The sequence below is a fragment of the Eretmochelys imbricata genome, chromosome 10 (genome assembly GCF_965152235.1).
Source record: "Eretmochelys imbricata isolate rEreImb1 chromosome 10, rEreImb1.hap1, whole genome shotgun sequence".
NCBI classification, from domain to species: Eukaryota; Metazoa; Chordata; order Testudines; family Cheloniidae; genus Eretmochelys; species Eretmochelys imbricata.
Window position 1 is genome coordinate 41,239,388 of NC_135581.1, and position 22,720 is coordinate 41,262,107.

The 22,720-nt window shown below is 51.1% G+C and overlaps 1 non-coding gene across 1 annotated transcript; it reads right to left on the bottom strand.

The window, feature by feature from the left end:
• Positions 1 to 1,573: 1,573 nt before the first annotated feature.
• Positions 1,574 to 1,645, bottom strand: TRNAE-CUC (transfer RNA glutamic acid (anticodon CUC)). Its single transcript has one exon. It is a non-coding gene; the product is annotated as a tRNA-Glu (tRNA).
• Between the last annotated feature and the right edge of the window lie 21,075 nt (positions 1,646 to 22,720).

Consider the following 22,720-nt stretch of genomic DNA (forward strand, 5'->3'; position numbering starts at 1 on the left):
TTGGAATACGTGCAACAGGACAGACTCCAACCAGCTTCGGAGCAGCCCAAGGGCCAGAAGAGTCACAAGACCTCGGCTGGCACACAGGGACCCTCCATATGCGTTATACGCAGCGTGGGGATTTTATCATTACGTATTGCTCTCCTCCCCACATTCCTTCTCCTCTTTTTCAGTCTCTGGGCGCCACTTTTCACAGCCTACCACTACAGAGCCAAGACCCACAGGTGGAGTCAGAGGTCTCTCCTCCAGGAGGCAAGGCAGCCAAGTCTCATGAGCCTCATGCTGTTGGTGGCTAGCCTCATCTCCTGGAGTCAAATGAATACAGCAAAATCTCAGCTTTCCTTTAAAAAAAAAAAAAAGTCCATTTCTGGCAGAGACAAGCCGGAAAGCGAGACCCCCCCCGAAGGCTCAGGGAGCCAGAAATAGGCTGTTCTTGGTCAAAATTAGGATTTTTAAGCCACTCCCATTATTTTTAGGGGACCCAACTCAAGATTTGTGAATACATGGGGCTGGCAAGGCTGAGAAGGGCTAAGCAAACTCAGAGCAAGGCCTGGCAGCCCTGCTCGGCTCTAGGGTGCAGGGGCTGAGATAGCATAGGGATGGGAGGCAGAACAGCGGGGGCAGGGGGGGAGCGATAGAGGTGGGGAGAGACCAGGAGGGGAGCAAAAAGGATCGTTGCCCTTTAAAGGCTTTGGTAGACCCACAACGCTTTCCCCTTCTCTTTGGGCCAGACCCTGGGGAGTGCTGAAGCCAAGGGCAGGGGAGGAAGCTCAGCCTCCCTCTCCCCGCCACAGGACCCAGCCCTTTAAGTGCTGCCAGGGGAGCCCACAAAGTCACTGGCAGAGTTTGCATTAAAAGGCAGGATTTCCCCCCACCCCCATGCCAACCCCCTACCTGGGCATACCCAGTTCTCCAGCACTCTTCTGCAGTGGTCATGCAGGACGGGCAGCAGAGCACGAACCAGTAGGGAGGGCCTGAAGGGCAGAAGAAGAGACCAAATAGCCCTGAAATGAGTGTGGGGACCCCCAGACCTCCCTTTGTCCCACTGACATTGCTGGCAACTCTGGACTCTACAGCTGAAAGCGAACATGGCAAGCCCCAGATCGCACACAGCCCTGCAGCCAGTGGGGCCCAGCAGTCCCCAGCCCTGAAATTGAATAGCCCATGGAAATAACGTACACTGTGATAGCATCCTAGAGCTAGGGATCAAGGTCTCACAGCACTAGGTGCTGTACAGCACACATAAACTGGCTGGTGGCTACCATGACTGGCTTACACTCCAAGATGGCAAAGGGTACAGGCTGCAGCAGAGCTGCCAGGATCCACTTCTCCTGCAGAGGGCACTGGTTGCCACCCAGAGCCTCCCACACACCCTCAGTTCATAGAATCATAGAATATCAGGGTTGGAAGGGACCTCAGGAGATCATCTAGTCCAACCCCCCGCTCAAAGCAGGACCAATCCAAAATTTTTGCCCCAGATCCCTAAATGGCCCCCTCAAGGATTGAACTCACAACCCTGGGGTTAGCAGGCCAATGCTCAAACCACTGAGCTATCCCTCCCCCCAGAATATTGGTCCCTGACCGGGAATCGAACCTGGGCCATGGCGGTGAGAGCGCCAAATCCTAACCACTAGATCACCAGGGAAGAGCTAAATGATCCTGGGATGGTTTGACAGGCCAGCCCAAAAATAATCATGTCACTAGCCCTCCCAAAAATCCTTCATCCCGCCTGACTTGAGCCCTAAACTCACTCAGCCCAGGAAGACCTGAACCCTTCATTTCCCCACCACCCTGCACCTCTGGCCCTCATTTCCTGGGTTAGACAATGCCCCCACACTTTTAGCAAAACAAGCAGCCCCATTGCCTAAGCCCGACGGTCTCTCCTCCAGTCATCCTTCACTGCCTCCCTGCTGGATGCCTTGGTTTGCTTTAATTAGATCAACAGGGATTTTAGTGCCAGGTGGGGGCCAAGGGGAATAAATTACATGTAACATAAATCAAAGTATGCTGGGTAATTTGGGGAAATTAAAGTAGAATAGTGGTCTCCAAACTTTTTTGGTCGCATCTCCCCTTACCTGGTCTTGCCCACCCAGGAGCCTAGGTCTGGAGCTGGGACCAGGGCCAGGGCCAGGAGCCGCAAGCCAGGACTGGGGCCAAACCTGGAGCTGGCACCATGGCTGAGAGTGGGGCCAGAAGCCAGGGGCCAAAGCCAGGGCCAGAGTTGTCGCTGTGACTGGGCCAGAGCAGAGATGGGGACAGAGCGGGGCTGAGAGGCACTCCTCCCTGGCCCCCATGGGGGCTAGCCCAGGCCCCATTGTGCCCTACCGTCACAAATGTTCCTCTGCACCCCCGGAGGGGAGCACACCTCACAGTCTGGGGATCATAGCAGTTGAACCTCAGAGTTACAAACACCAGAGTTACAAACTCACTCGTCAGCCACACCCCTCATTTGGAACCAGAAGTGGGGCCCTGCGGCTGGGCTCTGGGGGGGGAAGGGGGTTTGGGTGTATTGGCTGGGGGGCACGATGGCTGGGCTGGGCAGGGGATGTGAAGGGGGCAGAGAAACAGGAACTGGGTAGTAATAGGGGTTTCTTTAATTCCCTACTCCTGGAATTTGTGTGTGCATCTGTATAGTTACAGACATAGTTGCTGACAAGTATTTGGAAATAAATTACCAAAATAATTGAAACTGGAGTGATTATGTAGTGTTATTTTGACAAATAAAATTTGCAGAATTTTGCAAAATTTTAAAATATCGTGCACAGAATTTTTATTTTTTGGCACAGAATGCCCCCAGGAGTAAACACTATATTAAGTCAATGTTCTGTTGTAAACAGTTGAAAGAACCATAACCTTTTGTTCAGAGTTAGGAACATTTCAGAGCTACAACCAACCTCCATTCCCGAGCTGTTCGTAACTCTAAGGTTCTACTGTATTGTCCTTGCTGAGACCTCAGCTCTCCTCCTGGGAAGTCGGCAATGCCCATGGGAAGGGGAGAACCTCTCTGGGAGGCATGAGGTGCTCAGAAGACCCCCACTTTCCAGGGGCTTTGCAGTTTGTTTTGGTTGGTTTTAGTCTTGCTGTGGAAGCGTGGGATGGAGGAGATAGGCTGAAGATCCAGAGGCAAAGGCAGAGCATGTGCCAGTGCACTCTGCTCCCCAACAGCCCTGCTATTGTAGTCCAGAAACACCCCCCACACACACACTCCCCACAAACACATCCCCTCACTCTGTCAATGCACAGACCTGCAGCACCCCATTACTTCAGTCCTGGACCCCCACAAAGCCATGTCAGTGCACCCCCCCCTTGAACCCCTGCCGTGGGAGCGCTTCAGGGGAGGCTGGGAGCACACTGCTCTGCAGCTGCTCTGGGCTGTGCTGGGGGCAATCGTTGACAGATAGAGCTTGCTTTGGAGGTGCTGCCGTTTACATCGGGGAGAGGGATGAGGACGGCTCCCAGCCACTTTAAGCATCCAGGGCGCCATAAAAAGGTGCCCTGTAGCTACCCGTTCCCTGTGCACTCCCTTTTGCCTCCAAGGTGCAGCCAACCACATTCTTTTACAAGAAACCTCCTTTTAAGGGCCCAATTCTGCTCCCACCAAACCCAATAGCTAAACTACCACTGACTCCAATGGAGCAGGATCGGGCCCTGCATATGCATTTCAGCTTAGTTTGATTTCCCATGGAATCAGAGCCAGTACAGGCTGGGAGACAACAAACGGACAGAAAAGAGCACCCACTTGGTTCCTGTCAAAAGCAGCTATTCACCTTTCATACCAGCACCTCCCCAGCCACATCAACAGCCTCTTTATTCAGCAAGGCCCAGGCATTTCCATGGGTTGGCTGCGATGGCATAAAGCCAGCAGCACCCAACAGAGCTTCCAGGCAGCGGAAATGAAATGAACAGCAAGCACAGGCAAGGACTAACACAGGGTTTAGAATCATAGAATATCAGGGTTGGAAGGGACCTCAGGAGGTCATCTAAGTCCAACCCCCCAAAGCAAGACGAGTCCCCAGTTTTTGCCCCAGATCCCTAAATGGCCCCCTCAAGGATTGAACTCACAACCCTGGGTTTAGCAGGCCAGTGCTCAAACCACTGAGTTATCCCTCCCCCAGTTTCCTCCAGCCTCTCCCAGGAGAGGCCTGGTTACACCCAGACAATGGGAACCCCGTTAGTGTTATCTGTATTACACTAGAACCTAGCAGCCCCGACAAGCCTCTAGCAGGGATCGTGGCCCTACTGGACAGGGCATTGTACAGAGAAAGAGACAGGCTTTGCCCTGGAGAGCTTACACTCTAAATAGACACAACAAACGGCAGTAGACAAGCCTGTTACAAGCAACCACTGTCAAGTATTCTCAAGAGCCTACAGCACAATCTAGTTCAGTGGTTCTCAATCCGCAGCCCGCTTGCGGCCCCATCAGAACACAGCTGCAGCCCATGTGATGTATTGTGTGGCTGTGGCCCACATAGAGAGCTGCATATGCAGTCCACAATGACAAACAGGTTGAGAACTAAGTTCCCTGTAAGCTGCGTGGCCGCCCAGCAGCCATCTTAGCGCCATGCAGGCACTCAGGGAACCCACCTGGGGACCTGCCACAGCCGAGGGAGGGGTTCCCCTCCCCCAGCCCCACCTAGCCCAACCCCCGAGGCGGGGGGGAATCCTCTGTCCCCGCTGTAGCCCCGGAGCATCCTCCTGCACCCCAAAACCCTCACCCCCGGCCCCACCCCAGAGCCCGCATCCCCAGTCGGAGCCCTCACACCCCAACCCTCTGCCCCACTTTCAACCCCTTGGCCCCACCCCCACCACATGAATTTTTTTATGTGCACCGATATGAAGGTAATGCGTCACACATCACCTCCATATTGGTGCACATAACAAAATTCATTCCGCACATGGGTGGGAAAAATTAGAGGGAACACTGGTTGAAAAACCACTGATCCAGTTCAACACGGTGTTAATAACCATCTACCAGGGCACTGATTCCTGCCAATCCTTTGTGAGGCTGTCGCTAAGTCTCTCTGGTGCTTAAAAAGTACAGCAATCAGTAGGCACCCATTAGAGAGCTAGCAATCGCCAGACCAGTATCCCGTCTCTGAAGTACCTGGTGCCGGTAAGGGCAGTGGCTTCAGCAAATGTTACTGAGCATGCTCAGTTTGTGTGAGTAGCAAATTAAGTAAGACAGCAGTTTTTCACATTACAGACTTCGGAGGTGTCAAGGTTCCTTCCCCACTCTGAACTCTAGGGTACAGATGTGGGGACCTGCATGAAAACCCCCTAAGCTTATTTTTACCAGCTTAGGTTAAAACTTCCCCAAGGTACAAACTATTTTATCTTTTGCCCTTGGACTTTATTGCTGCCACCACCAAGCGTCTAACAAATATATATCAGGGAAAGAGCATGCTTGGAAAAGTCTTTCCTCCCAAAACGCTCCCAAACCCTACACCCCCTTTCCTGGGGAAGGCTTGATAAAAATCCTCACCAATTTGCATAGGTGAACACAGACCCAAACCCTTGGATCTTAAGAACAATGAAAAAGCAATCAGGTTCTTAAAAGAAGAATTTTAATTGAAGAAAAAATAAAAGAACCACCTCTGTAAAATCAGGATGATAAATTCATTACAGGGTAATCACATTCAAAAGATAGAGAATCCCTCTAGGCAAAACCTTAAGTTACAAAAAGACACAAAAACAGGAATATATATTCCATTCAGCACAGCTTATTTTATCAGCCATTTAAACAAAACAGAATCTAACACATATCTAACTAGATTGCTTATTAGCCCTTTACAGGAGTTCTGACCTGCATTCCTGCTCTGGTCCCAGCAAAGGCAACACACAGACCGAGAGAACCCTTTGTTCCCCCCGCTCCAGCTTTGAAAGTATCTTGTCTCCTCATTGGTCATTTTGGTCAGGTGCCAGCGAGGTTATCTTTAGCTTCTTAACCCTTTACAGGTGAAAGGGTTTTTTCCTCTGGCCAGGAGGGATTTAAAGGTGGTTAGCCTTCCCTTTATTTTTATGACAGGAGGAAAGGGAACCAACCCCAGAGAAGATAGTTATGGGATAACTTGCCCCTAGAAGAACATTCTTCTTATCCCGTGGCTGTTAGAGGTTGCCTTACGCCGTGAACCATGAGAGTTTAGATTCCCTCCATCCAACGTAACTGCACATGTTTCTTACACACTGGCCCAGAGATAGAGTGGGGGCCAGCTTAAGCCTCCTCTCTTCTGGGTTGCACAGGCCAGCATGCCCCAGGCACAGGCTAAGTGAGCCCTCAGGGTTGCTCTAAGTTGTACCTTTGCTTCATAAACCCATTGGAGCATGCTGGGGTGGACAATCCCTAGGAGACAGGTCTGCCCTGGCCAGACCCCTACAATCCCAACATACCCCTCCCTTCCTGGCCCGCCCCCACCCAGAATGCCCTGTGGATCAGGGCTGCTGAGGAGGCTTCGCTCTTTGTTTCCGAGCTGCTATGGTGGAGGTGTGGGTGCCCCAGACTTTGTGGCCTGGTACCTGCTCCGTAGGTTTGGACAGTTCCTTCCTCCCTCGAGTGAGGTGGTTTGAGCCTAGTTTCACACAGAGCTCAGCTGCTGTCATGATGTGGGTGTGCATGCTTTTTATTTCATTCTCCTCTGAGTCCCAGTGTCCAGACCACGCCCGTCAGCACCGGGCATGCTGAGAGGCTGTGGTGGGAAAGCAACTGGAACAGAATATTCAGTAAGCAGCAAGACATGAATTATTACTAGAGATGGGACCAAACCTGAACTCCAACTTCAAAAGCTCCCAGACTTTAGATTTGCATTTGAGTGTGAATTTGCTGGCTTTGGGGTGGTTCTGATACTAATTTAGCTATCACCGACATCCACTATTCTATAGACAGTTCAACTTTTGAGGAGGAAATCTACCAGGACAATGAGTCAGCACACAAGAGAAATACCAAAGCGAGAAGTATTTAGGCCCAGGTTTCTAAAAGGTATTTAAGCACCTCTCACTGAAATCAACCTCACCTCGGATCAGCCCAGGAGGCCAGCTTCCACTGCCCACTGGTGAAGTTTTCAAACAAACACCTTCCTGCTTTCTGCCACCCTGCCCCATACACTTGTGAGTTGCTCCCAGTAAACATCTGCAAAGCTACCTCATTATCTGTCAAAGACCCTCCTCAGCCCTGTGGCCTACAAAACAGCTCAGCAAAAGGTAGGCTGTCAGTGTGCAGAGACCACCCACCATGCTGACCAATACTAGCTCCTTGTTTTCATCTACTCCCCTGTGTCTATACCCAGCTGTTGTCTCTAACCATGGGGGCAGGGAGGGACAGTCATTTGTTCTGTTTGTGCAGCACCTTGCACAATGGGTCCTAGTTCATGTCAAGGGCTCCCAGGCACTTCAGTAATAAAAATAACCAATAATAACAATAAACACTGTTAATAATCTGACCCTTAGACTCCAGCCTGCAAAGAGACCTATAAATATGGATTCTTACTCCTACAGGGTTCATAGCTGTAGGTCCCTTTGCAGGATCACAGCTTTGGAGATCAAAAGAATGGGCATCTTATAAATACCATACACAGCCAAATGCAGGGAGAGACAGACAGAGCAACAAGATCTTACTCTAGGTGGTCAAGCCACCCTTAGTTTCACATAACTGGGGCCACACCAGGATTGTTACAAGGCAGGAGAATATTCACTATGTCCAAGATCACCACTATCCTAGAGAGAGGCCCAGTCTAGGCTGGAGCCAGGAACTCCTGAATTCTTCTGTCTCCGACACTGTGCCCCTATGTCTGAGGCCTTGGGCAGCTCCCTTAGTGTCTCTGCCCAAATCACTATCAGTAAAGCAGGGATGGTAAGACTGCATTCACCCACGTCCCAGGAGTGGGGACTGTAACATGCTTTGCAGACAGAGAGCATCAAGCAAGGCATGTAACACCATGTGCTGTGCAAGGACACCCTCTTGCTCCCAGCTCCTCACTGTCCAGTTATGGCTCCATACCTTCAGCCCTATTTTTGGCAGTCCTGGGATTTGGCTGTTTAGAAATCTATGTATTTATATTTTTAATTCCATGGCAGTTTCTCTCTCTTAGTCTTTTCCCATCTCTCCTTCCTCCTTGCCCCAAAAGCTTTTTTCTTTCCCCTACCAACCGTCAGTTTAATCACTTGGTTTTATGCACACAACTAGCCTGCACACGTTCCCTCAGCCCCACTTGTACCCTTGGCTGCCTGGCCTTTACACAAGGGAATCTGCCACTTACGGCAGCCAGGCACCCAGAGGGCAGGCATGCAGCCCTCTGCAAACAAAGCCAGGTATGCACAGCCTGCAGCCACAGAGAAAGTCAGACAGGCTGGGCTGCAGCAGCCCATTAGTCATCACAGCACCTGGAGCTGGCAGCTGATGACACCCTGCATGCCAGCTCCATCTAGAGCGTCCACCTTTAACCCAGAGAATGGCAGAGAATCCACCCTGAAAGACAAACACACAGCTGTTGCTCACCCAAGCAGGGGGTCCAAACTTTGTCCAAACTCTGCCCAACCAGAGACCTCTCTGGCCTCAGATCAAGAGGACTATTAATGCTGCAGTCCCTTAACCCAAATGGTGAGCCAATACTGGGGCCTTCCTCAGTTCTTTCCATCAGAAGGAGAACATGAGGATGGACTCAGGTATTTCTGTAGTGAAATCCTGCTTAATTTACACAGAATGTGCACAAAGTCCTGTTTCCCTGAACACAGTAGGATCAAACTGAAGGCAGTTTCTTTGCTCACAATTTTCAAGCCAGTCCTGTACCCCACGGGGCTCTGCCTCTGTCCCTCTCAGGGTCACACTCATGACAGCTGCCCTCAGTCTGCTGGCTTTTCTCTGTGCTGTCCAGTTGCTTTTCTCAGGCTCTCTCTCTCTCACACACACACACCCTGCAACCAATGCCCCAGCATCTGTGTTAGTAATTAGAGAATAAACCCCTCATTCTCCCTGAGTTAGTCCTTGCTAAGGCCGAGTGCCTCGGTGGTGGCCGTGACACACTGAATTTCCTGCAGTATCCTGAATGAACTTTACTGAATTAAGTTAAACCTGAGTGAATTAGATATAATACCTTGGGATCCATTATATTAAAAATGCAGTTGTGCATGTATGCAACTTCTCTAGGAGAGGGACTCAGGGCTTGTCTTCACGTACAGCATGGCAGCTGCACCGCTGTAACGCTTTAGTGACAACGCTAATAAGTCAATGGGAGAGCTTCTCCTGTCAGTGTAGTTACTCCACCTCCCCGAGAGATGGTAGCTATGTAGATGGGAGCAGCTCTCCTGTCGAAACAGCGCTGTCCACACCGGGGGTTAGGTCAGTATAACTATGTCACTTGGGGAGACATACCGACACAGGTCAGTAGTGCAGACCTGGCCTAATGCAACCTCCAGAAGATATTAGGAACTTCCTGATACGTGTGAAGTGGATTTCCTAGGAAGTACCTGGGAATAAGGGGAATTCAAATGATCCACTTGGAATCAACCCTTTTGGAAGCTATGCCCTGGGGACCAAATGCCATGATCTAATATTTAACTGCTCCTGGAAACTCAAGAGCAGAGACTCCTGAACTGTATAAAGGTGGACTATTTCTGAACAGAGGCTGTTATGAACTTGTCGCCATAGAAGAGAACCCCCTTGTGGGGCGCTGAAGGACTGCTCTTGCCAGAGCCCATGTTGGAGTTGGGGTGATCTCCAGTATTAGCATGTGTGCAGGTTATTTCATTGGTTTTAATGTTTTCTCCATAGTGTCTTTACCAAGACAATAAAACAGGCTTGCATAAAAAAAGAGCTGGGTGGTATCTATAACCAGGGGCAGTCACACTGTTAACCATCTCTGAATAGAAGCAGCCAGATGTCCTTGGGCAGCCTGTCTGTGCTAGGAACAACACAGTGAAGGCAGGGAATTGCGCAGCCTGGAAATACCCTGCTTAGAATGGATTGAGACGTGGGTCTCCACCCAAGAAAAGCAACATCTGGGGAGCTGGGAGTGGTGCCCATGCTGGGCCACTAAGGGAAGATATCAGTGCAGCTGCCCTGACCTGGGACAGTGGCTCCCAATTATTTCTAGAAATCTCACTCCATAAAGGAGTTATTCACTCTTTCCATTTAGCTGGAATAAATGGTGGCTACATGCCCATCAGCTTTAAACTGTCTCTGTGACTGATCCATAGAGCAAAGACACACTCAATGGCGGCCACTGACATCTTCTAGTATAGTAGCACCTAGAGGCCCCCCCCATCCAAGATGAGGGTCCCATTGTGCTAGGTGCTGTACATGCAACGGCAACCACCTTGGCCAACACACTGAGAGCTAAAACACCCAAATCCCCATTCGCAAGGTGCGGATGCTTAACACTCACTGATCAGTAGGTTACAGCCACACACAGCGAGAAACAGTCGCTGCCCCAAAGAGCTTACAGTCTAAACAGACAAGACAAAAAGGCTAGGAGAGAAAACCAAGGCACAGACGGGGGAAAGGACTCGCCGCTTTACAAACGCAATTCCCCAGCAATGGCCTCAAAACATGACAAGCTCACCACAGTGCCACAGCAGGACTCTTCCCTGGAGACCACAGCACCGAAGGGTTGCACAGAAGAGATTTCAAACCTTTTTCTGTTGGAACTTCAGCTCCTGCCCACCACTCTTCAAAGACCCCTCACAGCAACGCCTCAGGATCAGCCCCAAGCAGTGCAGGTACCCTCAATCCGTCACTGTCATTCTGGGGACCAGACTGCAGACCACCACATTTTTTATTTTTTTAAATCTCACATGGGCTTGCAGAAACAGAAAAGAAAAGCCATACTGCTATGTAGCAACCCACTAACGTTTCACTCATAGGTCTCAAAGCACATTAGGAGGTGCCATTATCCCCATTTTACCAGTGGGGAAACCAAGGCACAGAAAAATGGAAGTTCTTGTCCACCCATTGCCAGATCTAGAAACAGAACCAGTCTCTCCTGACTCCCTGACCACATTTCCTCCCAAGCAATAGCTGTCCAGGCCTCTGTCCATCACCTGTTACTCTTACATAGCAATTTTGGTTGTTGGGAAAAGAACAGAGATGAAACAAACCCACTTCTCCTTCCCAGGCTCCTCTATTCTCTTTGAATCACATGGTTTCTGTCCTGGAAATAAATGGTTGGGCTGGGCTGGTTTTAACCACTGACCTCTCTCTTGATGAGCACAGCCTTTTCTAAATCTGGAGAGAAAGAAGCCAACCTCCCTTTCCCCACCCCACCCCACCCCACCTCCAAAACCCCAGGGAGGCAGGAAGCGAGTGAATCATGGTGGGAGGGAGCAGCGGGGCACAGACACATCACACTCTGCTGTTCAACTGACCACGGCTCTCCTTCAGCTAGAGTGAGTCATGACTGGGGAGTTTTATATTCCAAATCATTTCTTTTAACAGAGGATTTTCACCAGCAGAGATAAGGGCTATGTGTGTGGAAAGTGGGGTAAGCCTGCAAGTCTAGCTAGCAGGATTCCCAAATATGCTAGTGGCTAGAGCACTGGATTAGGACTGGAAGACCAGAGTTCTAGTCCACTGAGTGGCCTTGGGCAAGTCACTTCCATGCTCTGTGCCTCAGTTTCCCCATCTCTTTGGGGCAGAGCAGAATAAGGGATCTGGGGAACCAGCCACTCCATAGAGCATACCTCCCATCAGGGCAGTTAACAGGGAGTTAATGCTGAAGTAGCTTTAGATCCCACTGGGCCCATCTGAATCTCCTAGTACCCCAGGGGGGACATGCTCAGTGCAATGCAGCTCCTCTCTGCTGCCAGGAGAGGCAGAGCAGCCATCCATGTGGATTGAGCCTCCATCCTTTGAACTGAGGTTTCCTCCTGGCAGACCTCCAAGAAAAAACGGATACCTATCTTTCGTAACTGTTGTTCTTTAGATGTGTTGCTCAAGTCCATTCCATTCTACATGTGTGTGCAGCCGAAGATTTTTGCCTTAGCAGTAACAGTAGGGCTGGCTGTGGCCCTCCCACGTGCTACACTCACACTGCAGTATATCACATGCCGCTGGCCCACGCCCTCTCAGTTCCTTCTTGCCAACAACTCCGACAGAGGGACAGGAGGGCGGGTAATGGAATAGACATGAGCAACGCATCTCGAAGTACAACAGTTTTTCTTCTTTGAGTGCTTGCTCATGTTGATTCCATTTCAGGTGGCTTGCAAGCAGTAACAATGGAGGTGGGCTCGGAGTTCACCGTTGCGCAGCTTGTAGCACAGCTCTGCCAAAACCAGCATCGTCTCGTGCCTGCTGGGTCAGTTCCAGGTAGGTAAGCGGCTACCAGTGGATGGCGTTCTGCACACAAAGGTTCCAGAGGCTGAGCACCTCTTGACAGGGCCGAGGACCTCGAGCTGTCCTGGCTGTTGATGCCATGCACAGCACAGCCATGTTGTCCATGAGGACCTGCTCCACCTTGCCTTTCAGGTGAGACAAAAATGACTGACGGTCAAGGCACACCACCTTGAGCCCCCTGACTTTGATATGAAGAGCTAAGTTGTGCTGCACCCAGTGACCTTGGGTGCTGAGCTTGTCCAGGTGGGCTCCCCAGCCCAGAACTGACACGTCCGAGACCAGGGTGAGCGACAGTGATGAGGACGCGTAGGGAACTCCTGCAGCACTGACTTAGGGTCTAGCCACCAGTTCAAGGATGAGAGGATACAGTCCGGCACTGTGACCGCTCGGTCCAGGGGGTGCCTGCTGGGAACATAAACCATTACCAGACACATTTTCAGGGGTCACAGATGAAGCCGGGAGTGCCTGACCATGTACATGCACACCGCCATGTGGCCCATCAGCTGCAAGCAAATGTGTCATGGTGATCAGATGTCTCTTTATGTGGGCAATGAAATCCACCATGATCTGAAAGCGTACTTCCAGAAGGAAGGCCCTGGCATGCATGGAATCAAGAACCACTCCAATTAATGCTGATCCAGTGCATAGAGTTTAAGTGCACTTTTCTGTGTTTATTACCAGGCACAGATCATTGCAGGTGGAGCGCACCAGATCGAGGCTTCTCTGCACCTGTCCTGGAGACCTGCCCCTGATGAGCCAGTCGTCGAGGTACAGAAAGTTCTGGACTCCCCTGATATCTGAGGTAAGCCGCGCCACGCATTTCGTGAACAACCTGGGGGCCGAGGACAGGCCAAAGGGTAGCGTCATGAACTGGAAGTGGCGTCCTGCCACTATGAAGCGTAGGAAACATCTGTGTCCTGGGAATATGGAGACATGGAAGTAAGTGTCCTTTAAGTCAAGAGTGGCGTACCAGTCCCCCAGATCCAGGGAGGAGATAATGGAGGCCAGGGAGACCATGCAGAACTTCAACTTCTTGAGAGACTTGTTGAGGCCATGCAGGTCCAGGATAGGTCTGGGGCCCCCCTTGGCCTTTGGGATTAGGAATTATCGGGAGTAGAATCTCTGCCTTCCGTCTCCACAGCCCCCAACTGCAGGAGTTTGTCGACCTCCTGGACCAAGAGGCGCTCATGAGAGGGGTCCCTGAAAAGGGATGGGGAAGCAGGGGGGTGGGAAGGAGGGGTATCCACAAACTGCAGGGTGTAGCCCCAAGCTACTGTGTTCAGGACCCAGCAGTCCAAGGTAACCCACGACCAGGCCAAGTGGTAGGGAGAAAGGCGGTTGAGGAAAGGATGGGCCGGGTCTGACCAGATGACTGGGGCGTCGCTCTCGAGCGCACCCTCAAAACGATCGCTTTTGGCCCCCGGGTGCTTAGTAGGTCCAGGCTAGGCTGGCGAGCGAGAGGAGGAAGGGCGACGATGGCTAAACCCAGCGTCCCTTCTTCTTGTAGATCCCTGCCAGGCTTGGCAAGGCATCGACAGCGGTGGAGGCCGGAATGGCTTTCTGGCAGACTGCGGGGTATGCATGCCCAATGAGCGAAGGGTAGCCTTAGTATTCTTCTACCCGTGTAGCCTAGCATCTGTCTGATCGAAGAAGAGCCCAGCTCTGTCAAAGGGGACGTCCTGAATCGAGGCCTACGTCTCCTGGGAGGGGCCCACTGTCTGGAGCCAGGAGCTGGGTCGCATAACCACCACCACTGATGTGACCACCCTCGCTGCTGAGTCCGCTGCATCCCATGCCATTTGCAGGGAGCATCTGGCTGCCACAGTCCCTTCCTCTACCAGCGTATCAAACTCCTGAGCCTGACCCTGAGGAAGGGAGTCCTGGAACTTCTGGAGGCTGTCCCAAAGCTTAAAATTATATTGGCCCAGCAGGGCCTGATGGTTCACCACCAGGAATTGTAAGCTGGCTGTTGAATATTTTTTTCTGCCAAATAAATCCAGTTTTTTGGCTTTTTTGTTCTTGGAGGTAGAGGCGGCGGGGACCTCCTTGTCCTTTTTGCTGGCTGCCGACACCACCAGCAAGCCGGGGGAGGGAGGGTATACAGGTACTCGAAACCTTTAGCTGGCACAAAGTACTTTTTCTCGGCCTAATTCGAGGTGGGCAGGATGGAGGATGGGGTCTGCCACAGAGCTTTAGCAATCTTGAGGACCCCCCAAAGGGTGTCCTCCTGCTCCGCCATCTCCTGTACTTCCAGCCCCAAGTTCTCAGCCACCTGCCTGAGAAGGGCTTGATGTTCCTTAAAGTCATCCGGGGGACTGGCCCTGGAAGAATCATAGAATATCAGGGTTGGAAGCAACCTCAGGAGGTCATCTACTCCAACCCCCTGCTCAAAGCAGGACCAAGCCCCAACTAAATCATCCCAGTCAGGGCTTTGTCAAGCCTGATCTTGAAAACCTCTAAGGAAGGAGGTTCCACCACCTCCATGGGTAACCCATTCCAGTGCTTCACCACCCTCCTAGTGAAAAAGTTTTTCCAAACATCCAACCTAAACCTCCCCCACTGCAACTTGAGACCCTTACTCCTTGTTCTGTCATCTGCTACCACTGAGAACAGTCTAGAGCCATCCTCTTGGAAACCCCCTTTCAGGTAGCTGAAAGCAGCTATCAAATCCCCGCCGCATAATTCTCTTCTGCAGACGAAACAATCCCAGTTCCCTCAGCCTCTCCTCAGAAGTCATGTGCTCCAACCCCCTAATCATTTTTGTTGCCCTCCGCTGGATGCTTTCCAATTTTTCCACATCCTTCTTGTAGTGTGGGGCCCAAAACTGGACACAGTACTCCAGATGAGGCCTCACCAATGTCGAATAGAGGGGAATGATCACATCCCTCGATCTGCTGGCAATGCCCCATGTATACAGCCCAAAATGCCATTGGCCTTCTTGGCAACAGGGGCACACTGTTGACTCATATCCAGCTTCTCGTCCTCTGTAACTCCTAGGTCCTTTTCTGCAGAACTGCTGCCTAGCCATTCGGTCCCTAGTTTGTAGTGGTGCATGGGATTCTTCCGTCCTAAGTGCAGGACTCTGCACTTGTCCTTGTTGAACCTCATCAGATTTCCTTTGGCCCAATCCTCTACTTTGTTTAGGTCCCTCTGTATCCTATCCCTACCCTCTAGCGTATCTACCTCTCCTCCCAGTTTAGTGTCATCTGCAAACTTGCTGAGGGTGCAGTCCACACCATCCTTCAGATCATTAACGAAGATACTGAACAAAACCGGCCGCAGGACCAACCCTTGGGGCACTCCACTTGATACCAGCTGCCAACTAGACATGGAGCCTTTGATCACTACCCGTTGGAAGGTCCTGTGACCACCTCATCGGGGAAGAGGAGGACGCTCTGGCCACCGGGTGGAGGCACTGAGGGCTCGGCAGCCGCTGGAGAGGGAGGTTTGGGGGTGGGTACCAGATCCTCCATCCCGACCTCGGAGCTAGCTTCCAGTACCAGGCCCGGTGCCAGTGGGGCCGTCAACCTCTGCTCCGATGCGGCTACTGAAACACACTGAGACGGGGGCATCGTCATCACTGGAACGCCCCAAGCTCCCCAATACAGCCACTGTGTTGGCCACTGGCCCTGCTGCCACTGCAGTGCCAGCAGTCACCAGTGCCCAATCCTGTCGCAGATGGGTGATGGGCTGAACGGGGTCTTCATGCCAGAGGAACCGCTCTCTTTGACCAGAGAGGAGCCGTCAACACCTGGGTCCACTTGCTGGTCATGGCTAACGGTGAGCACTGACCAGGTATAAGCGACCGGTGGCTATACCGGGGAGAACGGTCCTGGTGCCCGGAAGATTGGCTTCAGGGGCAATGGTGCTGCAGAGACCAGTAACACAAGGGGGAGCAGTCCCATGGTGCCGACAACCAAGACCAATGTCTAGACGCGGATTGGTGAGAGAGCAAACGGCGTCGGTCATAATATGGGTAGCGTTGACCCCGCACTAGGGAATAACATCTTGGCGGCCAGGGGGAGAGTTTGGGCGACCGACAACGCAGTTGCAACCTGCCACGGGATTGTTTGTTCTGCGACCGACGGCATTCCCCCACTCCCTGGAAGGGTCTTAACGGCTGGCTTGCCCTCTCAGGGAGCCTTACCCAGAACTGTGGCACCAGAGACATCATAGGAGCAGGTGGAGACCTGTGTTCTCTCTGCACTTGGGCTTGGAACGAGGACGGTGCAGGCAGGATGGTGGGTCCCATACCTCTCACCAGAGTCAGCGATGGACCTTTAAGAGGGTTAAGAGCCCCAGCTGTGGAGGCATACTCACACTGCTCTGGAGAAGGCTGGCAGGCAGGCCTGGGTTCTTTACCAGATGACCCCTGGGCCTTCTTGCTTGGCATCGGTGAGCACTTCTTTGACTTCTTTTTCAGCACCGGCAACAGTGAATGGTGCTGAGAGCAGCCGGGCACTAGCGGCACACTGCGCACAGAGGCCAAAGTACTTGGTGCAGCCTGTGTAGAAGGCTCGGAATCTGGGCGCAGGGCAAACTCCATCAGGAGGGCACTGAGGCGAATGTCCCTCTCCTTCTGGGTGCGAGGCCGAAACTTCTTACAGATCCAGCAACTCTCCTTGATATCTGATTCCCGCAAGCGCAATGCTATCTGTACACAGGTGAATCCCAGCTCTAAGACTTATTGTCACACACCCCCAGATGGTGCAGTACATTTGCTTTCCCTGTGTCCAGCTGACAGCAAACTGGTTGAGACACCCCCAGCGAGGTGGAGGTGATGCTGGCTGATTTGTGGAAGCACATGGGAGAAGTGCAGGGATGGTGCTTGCTCCCTTGACTGAAGGAGTACCAGAAGTCCTTCTAGACCCCCAGTTTCTCCCAGAGTCCCAGATGGTGCCAGTAGCCAGCAGTAACTCCCCCCAGCCCATCTGGTTTTGGAGTGACAGTTCTCTGGTATGTCAGGCTCAGCAGAGGGATCCAGACTGCTGGGGGACCTCCAAGTTGGGCTAGATAGGTTTCTCCCAGTAACCACTCTATTCCAGTATCACACTTTCTCAGCTGCGATAGCCGCAGAGAAAAAAATGTTATTAAAGTTTATGTTTAAAATCAAATGTACACAAGTTAAGAAGGAAGGTACTGTACATCTGGGGTCAGGCTTAAATTATGAAAGGTTACAAGTGTCGGTTACAAGGTTCACAAGATATATACATAGTACATAACCAGCATAACCCCAGATTGGGGAGCAGAAGTTTTTTAAAAAGTCAGTGGATAAGTGATCTCGGGTACATTGGTATTAACATCAGCCTTGGCTTCTGAATGCCATTCATGGTCTTGACGCATTGACTTCTTGATCTTAGGCAATAACACAGCGACAGTCACGATGGTATCTAGGCTCCAAGTGACCTGTAAAGCCCGCCTTGATTTGGGTCAAAGCTACCCACGTAAGTGCCTCTTCCCTTATGCACCACTGCAATTAGCTCTTGCACTCATCGTCCCTAGATCTGAACAGCTGAGGCAGGACATTCTCACTGACGGGCTACCACCTCTGGATTTTGCTCTTCTCATTTGTCCAGCAGCCCAGACACATTGGCCTTTATGGCACTACATAAAGCTTTCGCTCAAGGTGGCAATGGTGGAGCCTCTCTGCTTACAGTGGTTGCTAATGGCGAGTCTCTTTAGATTTAATTTGATGTTGGTGAGCTAATTTAGTGGGGCTTAGCAATCTATGTGTACATGTCCAGAAGCAAAAAAACAAACAAACATGCAACTAACCAGTCCTTAATTTCATACCCATCCAGCACACTGACACTTACAATGCAGTCCTAAGGATCTAGGGGTCTACCTTTTTGCACAATCCCCATGAAAGGAAGGGACCTTTTTTCTTTCATAGATAGCAAAGGGAGAGGAAGCATGGGAGGCACTGTGTTTAGTGGTTAGATGGAGACCAGGACTCCTGGGGTCTGTTCCCAGCTTGGGGAGGGAGCTTGATCTGCACAGGGGACTAGAAGTCAGGATTTCTGGGTTTCAAATGTCCTTCTGCCACTTGCTGTGTGATTTCAGGCAAGTCACTTCACCTCTGTGTCTCAGGGTCCCATCTGTAAGAGACAGATAATGCCCACTGCACATAGGGAATGTCAGGCTTCAATAATTAACATCTAAGTCACATTGACCCAGTCTGATGATATGGCAGTGGTTCCCAACCAGGTGTCTGGGGCCCCCAAGGGGGCCATGAGCAGGTTTCAGGGGGTCCACCAAGCATGGCTGGCATTAGACTCATTAGGGCCCAGGGCAGAAAGCCGAAGCCCAGCCATGCAGGTCTGCAGACCGGGCTCTGAGTTCCACCACCCAGGCTGAAGCCACAGCCTGAGCAACTTAGCTTTATGGTGTTATGGGGCCACCCATACCCCCTGTGGTATGGGGCCCTGAGCAATTGCCCTGCTTGCCACACCTAACACTGACCCTGGCTTGTATACGCAGAAAAGAGTTGTTGTTGCACAGGTGGGCCGTGGAGCTTTTATAGCGTGTTGAGGGGCCTCAGAAAGAAAAAGGTTGAGAACCCCTGCTCTAGGGGAACACACAGGTTTAAGTTCTAACCCTCCAGACACTGAAGGCCAAACACTGTTCACTCTGCATGAGAAATGAAGGTCGTGTGTGTGTGTAAATCAGTGCTCCGGGATATAATCTCCAGTTTACATATCCTGGACATGCAAGTGTTTCCAGTCCGCAGTTTAGGAAAATACATGATTTATACAGCAGTATAAATCACAGCCAGCACAGCCATATAAATTAGTGCCACGCTCCCATAAACAGTTACAGTCACATTCTACACTTAATTAGCACTGGATCTCACAGCCCATGATATTTCCGGAGAGCCTTTTCAAGGAGGGCATCGCTGATGCCAGAACCAGGCCACACCTTGGTCCCACAAAGCCCAGGGCTGCAGTCCTGCGAGGCATACTGCAGTCCAGTGATCTTAAACCGGTATTGGGTTGCCTGGAGGAAGATTTTGTTATTTGTTTCACAGAGTGGCTGACTCAGGGACTTTGTCCTGTTTGACTGTATTTTTAAGAATTCCTATAGCCTGCAGGAGGCTCCAGGGAATCTCAGGGTGAGGGGGCCACCTTTGTTGGATGGAAAATTAAAGGAAAACCACATTAAAAAAAAGGGGGAGGAGAATCCTTCATTTTAAAGGGACATTTTAGAGACACACAATTCTCTTAGCATATGTATTTTTTCTCTCAAGTGTACATGTCTACTGCTCCCAAGTATACAATGCAATTATCATAAGCTTCAATTTATTGTTTGAAATGTAATGTACCAGAACTGAAATATACCATGGGAACACATCTTAAAATAAGGGCTGGGTGGTCACCCTGTCTCAGGGACAGATTCTGGCATACCTACACTGAGTCCCATTGAAGCGAATGGACCTTATTTGTGCCGTAAAGATATTACTTTGGTAGGGTTGCCAACTTTCTAATCACACAAAACGGAACACACCTGCCCCGCCCCTTCTCTAAGGCCCCGCCCATGCCCTGGCCCTTCTCCAAGGTCCTGCCCCCGCTCACTCCATCCCCCCTCTCTCTGTCACTTTCACCAGGCTGGGGCAGGGGGTTGGGGTGTAGGAGGGGGTATGGGCTCTAGGCTGAGGATGCAGGCTCTGGAGCGGGCTGGGGTTGAGAGGTTTGGGGTGCAGGAGGGTGCTCTGGGCTGGGGCAGAGGGTTGGGATGCGGGGGGGTGAGGGCTCTGGCTGGGAGTCTGGGCTCTGGGGTGAGGCCAGGGATGAGGGGTTTGGGATACAGGACAGGGCTCCGGGCTGGGGCCGAGGGGTTCGGAATGCGGGTAGGGGTGTGGGCTCTGGAATGGGGCCAGGGATGAGGGGTTTGGGGTGCAGGATGGGGTGCAGGGTCCTGGCAGCACTTACCAGGACTCCGAGGAAGCAGCCACCAGATCTCTGCAGCCTCTAGGCGCATGGGCAGCCAGAAGGCTCTGCATGGTGCGCGCTGCCTTTGCGCATGCAGACACTGCCCCCCACAGCTCCCATTGGTCGCGGTTCCCTGCCATTTCTGCAGCTCCCATTGGCTCTCGGGGCGGGGGCAGCGCACGAAGCCTCCCAATCCTTGGCTGCCCCAGCACCTAGGGGCTACAGGGACCTGGTGACCAATTCCGGGAACCGCACAGAGCAAGGGCAGGCAGGGAGCGTGCCTTAGCCCCAGGCCCCCACTGCGCAGCTGACCAGACTTTTAATGGTCAGGTCCAGAGCAGCCTGGATCCCCTTTCGACCGGGCATTCCAGTCGAAAACCAGATACCTGGCAACCCTATATCAGAATCTGGCCCTGAACAAGTATATAAACAGATGAAGTCACTTCACCAAACATGTAAACAATTTAAAATCTTGGTTAACACACTTTCACAGAGCGTGTGCTGTTTAGTAAACTAAATACAAACCACACAGAGCATAAATCACTAGCTACCATGCACTATTTACTAGTGAACTCCATTTTTAGAGAGATACAGAATTTCTACCTCCATTTCAGAAGAGTACTTTACTCCCTAGAAAGCATCATGTGATATGAAAAGAACCTATCCCCTTTGCATAGATCCTCTAAGCACCCAAAGGAATCAAACCTAACACCTTCTGCACAAGAACCACTTGAGCGAAAAGAATAACCATGAACCACACTTAAGTAGCAGGGCATTATAGTTGCTACTAGAGAGAGTTATGCTCACACATGCTAAGCCAGTGCACAGCACACCTGTTAGACAAGCTTGCCCCAAGTGTATGAGATCTGCAGATGCAGATATCCACGATTGTAAAGCAGATAGCCACAGATTTGCAGAGCTCCAGTTACATGCTCTTGCTCCCTCAACCTGCTCTTGCTACGGAAGTGTGGCTTGTCCAACTGATGCTCCTACCAGCACAGGAAAAGCAAATTAATAATGGTTTCTTTTACTGATTTGTATTGTACATGGTTAGAGTGCTGGAGCAAAGGAATCCGTGTGGCACCTCGACACTGAAGTCCTCCAGTTAGCTTCAGAGCAGAGCAAGGTTCTCCCAGCACAAACATGAAGAGACCAAAGCTAGGCTGAAAGGGGAATTCGGCCTCTCCACTGAGATCATGAACATGGGGGGGACTTAGTGTCAGCTGCGGTGGTTTGTGAAGAGGACACTTGCTCATTAGGAAATGCACTGAAGTTACCAGCTCAGGCATAATCCACTTTTTAGCTCAGGTTCGGGTATTAAAACCCATCATTTGCACAGGACAACTCCAAATGTTCAAAAATCATGAATCAGGGCCCCAACAATCCTAAGACTGGTTTAAAAATCAGGGGATTAAAAAAACTGGAGTTCTTTGCCCTCTGGATTTTGACCTTTAAGATGCACTCGCGTCACATTTTCAAGCTTCTCTGCAACAATGAGGGCTAGAAACTCTCATTTAAAAATAGGAAGATGGGATTCCCTCATAATCCCTGTCTCCAGAAGCTGGAGCTGTAAGTAAAACTTGCAATATTGGATGGACTGGCAACACTGCATTTGTATCCTGCATATTGAACTGAAAGTTCTGCCCTGGCCAACTCCTAAGTGGAAATGATCCAACAAGAAAACAACCTAGCCAATCTGCCCTTATCCATGTGTTTAAAATTATGCACCAAGGTTTCAAAAATGTCTGAAGGAAGATTTTCCTTCTGCCTTCACCCGATCTCCTTTAAACTATTTCTCTCAGAGGAGAGGTGAGGATTTGTGCTAGCCCCAATAGTTTCTCTCTGGCAATCCAAAACCCCCTACACTGGGACAGATTCTTTCATCCATTCCTGGTTCCAACCCTTACCCTCCCCCAGCACCAAGAGAAAAACCAGCAAGGAATAGTCTGTTTCCAAACTGCAATAGGCCAGGCTGGCCTTTTAAGGGATCAGTCTCTGCCTGATTTTAGCCTAGAATGGGGCCAGCACAGCAGGGAATGCTGGGAGAGGTGGGGCTATAGAAGGGGTGTCAAACTTGTTCTTTGGGGAGGGAGGCAAATTATCCTTTCACCAGAGTCTAGGGGCCAGGAATAAAATTCACTAGCAATAGGCTACTTGTCCCAGTACAGAATGTGCCTCTTGAAATGCAGTATTTATTTAGCTAAAGGCAGACATTTTATAAGAGAAACACATTTATGAAGCCACCCCTCTTCTGCCCATTAACTCCCCACCGTGCATCCCTGGGGACCCCTACACTGCTTTGGGAATTGTCCTTTCCCAACACTTTGGAAATCTCGCCATCTAAGGTACGTAAACAGCTCCATGACCACAGGATCCGAGTGCCTAATGCGCATAACCTTACAACATTCCCTGAGGTAGGGCAGTGCTTTTGTCCCCATTGTACAGACAGGGATCGGAGAGACTAAGTGACTAG